Raw genomic sequence first — 6163 nt, 5'->3', positions numbered from 1 at the left:
CACCCTCTCGAAACCTGGACAGCAAGCTATACTGTGATGCAGAACACCTCTCTTGCAGAGTCTGCCACTCGAGTTTGCTAAACATCTCCGTAACGCTATCACGCTTACCAAATAATATGATCAGTCCACTTCAAATTGTTCTGTACGCATACTCCCAGATATTTTACAGAAGTAACTGCTACCAGTGTTTGTTCCGCTATCTTATAATCATACAATAAAGGATCCTTCTTTCTATGTATTCACAATACGTTACATTTTTCCATGTTATGGGTCAGTTGCCATTCCCTGCACCAAGTGCCTTTCTGCTGCAGATCTTCCTGCATTCCGCTGCAATTTTCTAATGCTGCAACTTCTCTGTATACTACAGCATCATCTGCGAAAAGCCACATGGAACTTCTGACACTATCTACTAGGTCATTTATATATACTGTGAAAAGCAATGAGCCCGTAACACTCCCCTGTGGCATGCCAGAGATTACTTAGATGTCTGTAGACGTCTCTCCATTGAGAACAACATGCTGTGTTCTGTTTGCTAAATCTCTTCATTACAGCCACACAGCTGTTCTGATATTCTGTAGACTCTTACTCTGTTTATCAGGCGACAGTGCGGAACTGTATCAAACGCCTACCTGGGAGCCTGTATCTAATATTTTCTATGCCGAGTGCGGAGTTCTAAAATTCGGAGAATGCGGAATACTGCGCATGCACAGAAGGCATAGGCGTGCCATATTTGTTTACAGTTGTGGATTTACAGCAAAAGACAGACAGAACATTTTTGAGCACAATTCTCATAGTGAGTATCCATCATCAATTGTTAATAAATGTTGCTCATTTTTTGGTATTGTCACAGTATATATGTATATAAATTATTTGTATTTTATAATTTCGTGTTATTTTTTAAAAATGGAATGGACAAAGAATTTCATCACTGCCTTGATTTCTGCATATCAGGGCAAAAACGTTCCAATAGTTGCAGAACATTCGCTGTACCCCAACAAGGTAAACTTGTAACTTGTGTAACGTTCTTTGTGGTCCTTGTATCTTTATACTACTTATAGGTACAAGTAGATACATAAACGTGTAGAGAAGTATTATCGACAAATCTTGTATTTTTTCTAGAATGCAAGGAAAGAGTGTTTGGAACATGTAGCAACAAAAGTGGCCGAAGTCTTGCAAGGCATTACCGCCGATGACTGCAAGGCCAAATTCTCAACTTTGTGGTCTCACTATGGCGCTGAACTGAAGAAAACAGGTCAGAGCGAGAGCATTGGCTCATCCAGTGCCGTATACAGGCCAAGAGTCTGGTAGTTTGATCTTTTACATTTCCTGAAAGACTTCATTACACCACGCGAAAGCCGGTGTAACATTCCGAACAGTATTGTAAGTATTTTTAGTTAACTTTTTATTCTCATGTACAGCAGTTTGTAACAGTGCTTTCTATTGACAATGCTAAGTTTGTTAATGCTGTTGGTGCTGCCCTGAAATGAAGAAAAAGATTTCAGTGAACTTTAAATAAAATATTGAGCATAGTTTTGAGATAAGCTATTAAATGTAGGAAGAAGAGAGAGCTGAAATTGCATGTATTATCAGTAAAGGAAAATGTAGTTAACTTTTACTGAGTAACTGAATATATTACTTGAAGCAGTAACTCCAGAGGCATTCAGTGAATGTAGCATAGCTGGCAGTTATAGAACATTAGCTCTATTTAGTATGTGTATTTGTCCATTGCATCTATAACAGCAGTAACTGCTGCAGATATATCTTGCCAGATTCACTGAACTTGTACACAACTTTTTGCAGAATTAATTTCTTAACATGCTTCATGAATGAAACATGTATTTTACATCTAACTTTACAATTCATACTCAGCTTGTACATTTAAATGACCCATACAGGAACAGAAAATTGAACACTGTGCAATAAAAGTGCATATATTTATGGACTGAGTAGAAGCATGACTGCGTGTGTTTTTTTAATGTAGTTTATATCACAGGTAGATTTATATCACAGGTAGATTTCTCAGTGAGTTTAGCAGTGTAATCTGCACTGGCACTGTAAGCAAGTGTTTTCTTGTGTGGTGGTTTATGCTGAGCATGGTGTTACTTTAATGATCAGCTTCTTTACCAGTTAAATATATGTTAAAGAGTTGAAATGTTTGGCAAATAGAAATGCTTGGCAGAGAAAGTATGTCAAGTGCTGTGAAAACAAATTTAATTTCCTTATTTAATTCCATTCATTCTGGAGGTTTTATTCTGTATTTAAAGGTATTCACCTTACTGGAGAGTTTCCTCAGAATATGAAATTTTAATTTAGGCACAACTGAGTGTAACATGCTAAGTGCTCATAACTGTTTAGACTGTGGTACAAGATTTTTCAGTTCTTAAGACATGACAGCCACTACTTAACTTACCATTAACAAACTCAATATTCCACATCACCTTTACTTCAGTTGTTGAGCTATTTATGTGATCATCATTGTTCATTCCTTCAGAAGGTCTTCTTCATTTATTTAGAACCTACATTAATGTATGATTCATAGCAAGCCTGTAGTGAAGCCTTTGTGGTATTTACACATTTTATGGACACTAATCTCATTGTGGCTGTAGGTTCTTATCAGTTGCTATCCTTCCTCCTTCCCAGCCTAGATCCTGGATATACTCTAGATTTAGTTTACTTTGCAATTCCACTACATTACTGTCCAGAGATTTCTCTACTGGCATTGTACTCATACTTAGCATTACTTTTAAAAACAGAGAAATATTGGTGACAAAGGGTTAGTGTTTTAGTGCTAATTCCCATCATCTCCCTTCTTCCCCTCCACCCCCCACTCCCCATTTACACGATTTCTTGGTTGTGTTGGCATACTGATGTGTAAAATAGCCCGAGGTCTGGTTTAGATTATGTGGTGTCAGTTTCATTGAAAGTTTGGGGAGCTGACATTTGTGAATGCAAACAAAATGTGTGGTATGCACCACATGTGACTTTCTTTTTAACCTGCAACATGTTAATGTAATACCTCGACCATAACCAACAAGTGTGAAGACTTGTGGGCCACAACATTACCAGGAATAGGAGTCACTATATGGGTGTTCAATGTACCCCCTGAGTGTTACATATCTTTGGTAGTGTGGTGGGATTAAAGTGAATAAAACAATTTGTCTGATAATGTATTTTACTCCATGGGATAGTACCTACACAATGTACCCTGGGCTTTCCTCCAGCAACTAGGCAGTTCTCTGTTGGGTTGGTGGCGATGGAAGGAGAGTATTCTGGTATGTTACGGTTAAATAGTATGGGGGTGTCCCTCAGCTGCAAAGCCCACTTATAATCTGACAGGGAATCCACAGGGTCTTCTCCAATGTTAGCAGTTTTGGATAACTCAGTGCCACCAACATCAATGTCATTGTCACTTAGCTCTGAAGTGGTGTGGAAAGTAAACATGTGGAAGTACTCATGGATCTTCTTCTTTGGAAGGAAAATACTTAGCACTAATTCCAGTTGATTCTGTGATGTTACATTCATTTAGGGATAATGAAGAAGATGTATCTATTTGGAGTAAGGGACCCTTTTCCAGAAATGACAGTCAGAAGTTATAAGTGGAAACCACTCTGGTGCCTTTGACTATGACACTTTTCTGCTGCAAGGTTTTTGCTTACCATATTTTGGGAGTAAGTAGTATGAATCAAGACAAGAAAAAAATTGTCTGGTAAACATGGGACCTAAAACACTTACATTAGGAGCTATGATCAATTAGTCAGTATAAGAGATGTTTCATAGTAGCAAATATGAATAAGTGTTCATACAGCTCTATATGTGTGCACTTTCAAGCCCATGCATACTGGATTTTTTTTATTGATTTGGTTTGTACTACCTCCTCCAAGAAATACAGAAAGCAAAGAGATTACAATACAAGAGTTTCTCTGTCAGAGGTATGAGAACAATTTTTCGTATGACTTACAGCTTTGCTGTTTTTCAACTAGGGCTTCTTACCTCAAAATGATACATTTACCTCCCTCCATCATATATCAAAGTTGGTAACATCTTTACAGACTCTCCCTGTAATACTTTTATTTCATTGTTCAAGCAGACTGTACTGATTAAGGTGCAGTGAATGTTGTGTACCAAGTGTAGTCAAAATTATGAATGCTCTCTCCCAATGCAAGACCAAAGTAATAAGAAAAAGTACGCAATCGGATATACCATTTCTTCCACCTGTAACTATTAACACACAATGATGGTCAATGGTGTTCAGTTTTTGCTGTGGTTCTTTTACTGAATATGCAGTTTGACACATCACTGGCCAGTTACATATTACTTAACCACTTAATTGGTCTCCAGCTTAAATGACATTTACTTCATTATATTTACATAATTATTTTTTTACTTCTCGGCTGTATTTCACTCATTACTTATTTTCCAAAAAAATTGCCTCAATTACAATAATATGACACCCCTACTCTTACTGTTTACTAACCACAGGACACTAAACATTTGAAATAATTTGATATGTCTTAGCTGTAAATGGTGTAGAGAATTCTCACAGTTCTCAGTGGACTAGGCAGTATAATATTCATGTTGACTGCTTACAAAAACAGCTTATTCTTGATGAGTTTTGTTTAGTGAGACCTTCATTAATGTGTAACCAGATCAGATAGCAGCTTAACATCACTCACTGTGGATAGTAGAAAACTAGAGCACAAGTGTGTTGAGTAATTGTTCATGGCATGAAGACTTGATTTCAGTAAAATTTTGGGTAACATTTGTGATAAATGTGGTTGTTCGGATGGATAATGATATATGATATTGTCAATACACAGTGACCAAATGTGTTATCAATAAGGCTCATCAATTTGGAAATTCTCTTTTGATATATGTGGCCTTGTGATCCATTTAATGTAGAAATGAATTCCAGTTTGCTACAATTAAATGTTTAATGAAAAAACAGCAGAATAAAACTCTTTAGTATTTATGTAGTCAGTTCAGTTGATTAGCCTCCTTGTAAGTCATCAGTCATGTTTCATTAAATGTCACATTATTAGATCTGCATGGAACAATTTCAGTTATATGTTGATAAAATATTATATACAACATTGGGTCATATAGTTACTGGTTTGTCCTCTCTGCAGCCATGCTCAAAGCAACCTGAGGTCTAATACACAACTAAAATGAGGGAATTTTACAGGTGCCTCACAACTCTGGTACAGAAATCCCGAGGACTAGGAAGACGCCTGACAACTCAGTGATAGAAATCATAATTTTTTATGATGAGAGTAGTAATGTAAGTCAGGTCAATAACATTTTTCCTTTTTATTGTACAGTAAGTAATAATTGATATACTGAAACATTTTTTTCCCTTAGATCGATAGCCCACCATGTACATCAAATAGTGAACGCCCAGATATCACAATTGATGTAAGTAAAAGACTCGCTTGAGGTAATGTTCATAACCTCCTACACAAATAAGTTCATTCCAGCTTGCAAATACAGAGATTAAATCTTAACCTCCCAGCGTTACTTTTATTGATAACAGTAGCCGTTAATGAAATTAAACAAACTTAAACAGTCCTCTTGAACACTAATGCCATTTTTCATTACAGAATATGGATGTGGTGGTAGTTAACAACAGTGCTGAATTTGAGGTGCCTAGTACTCCAGTGGTTTCTGGTGCATATTCCACTACACCAAAAGTTCGGAAGATGAGAAAGAGTGATAGTAATCCCTTACTAAATACAGTACTGGAGAACTTAAACTCAAAATTAACCCAAAAGGCATTAGACCCATCTCCACATGATGCTTTGGGACACTTCATTGTTGAAGAGTTGTCCAGAATAAGAAATCCAATGACTGTGAGAGACACAAAACATAAGATACTGAAATTTATCATGGAAGCTCAAATAATGGATGATAATTGTTGAATTGTATGCATTTAGTGTTTATTACTTTGAAAATACATTACCATTCAAAAATTAAAGTTTTTAATTGACTCCATTGCCAAGGGACAGAAACACTCGTATTAAAATATTCACAGTATTCACAGACTTCCTTTGCTTGCCTCGCAGTTCTGCTGGTGTATGCTACCCCACAGAGCACCAGCATGCCATGACCCTTCCTCCATCGTACAAGACTCCGTGTTTTCCACGTCTCTGGTTGACATATATGTGCT

General features: G+C 36.8%; 1 long non-coding RNA gene across 1 annotated transcript; it reads left to right on the top strand.

Annotated features, from left to right (window-relative positions):
* The first annotated feature begins 1123 nt into the window (after positions 1-1123).
* LOC124720397 lies at positions 1124-5895 on the top strand. Its single transcript, XR_007006147.1, has 4 exons — positions 1124-1380; positions 5183-5278; positions 5359-5412; positions 5598-5895. It is a non-coding gene; the product is annotated as an uncharacterized LOC124720397 (long non-coding RNA).
* The last annotated feature ends 268 nt before the right edge of the window (positions 5896-6163 follow it).

This window comes from Schistocerca piceifrons, chromosome 11 (assembly GCF_021461385.2).
Source record: "Schistocerca piceifrons isolate TAMUIC-IGC-003096 chromosome 11, iqSchPice1.1, whole genome shotgun sequence".
In the NCBI taxonomy this organism is placed as follows: domain Eukaryota; kingdom Metazoa; phylum Arthropoda; class Insecta; order Orthoptera; family Acrididae; genus Schistocerca; species Schistocerca piceifrons.
Note: the sequence above shows the minus strand (reverse complement) of the source record. Positions and strands in the feature narration are given on the sequence as shown.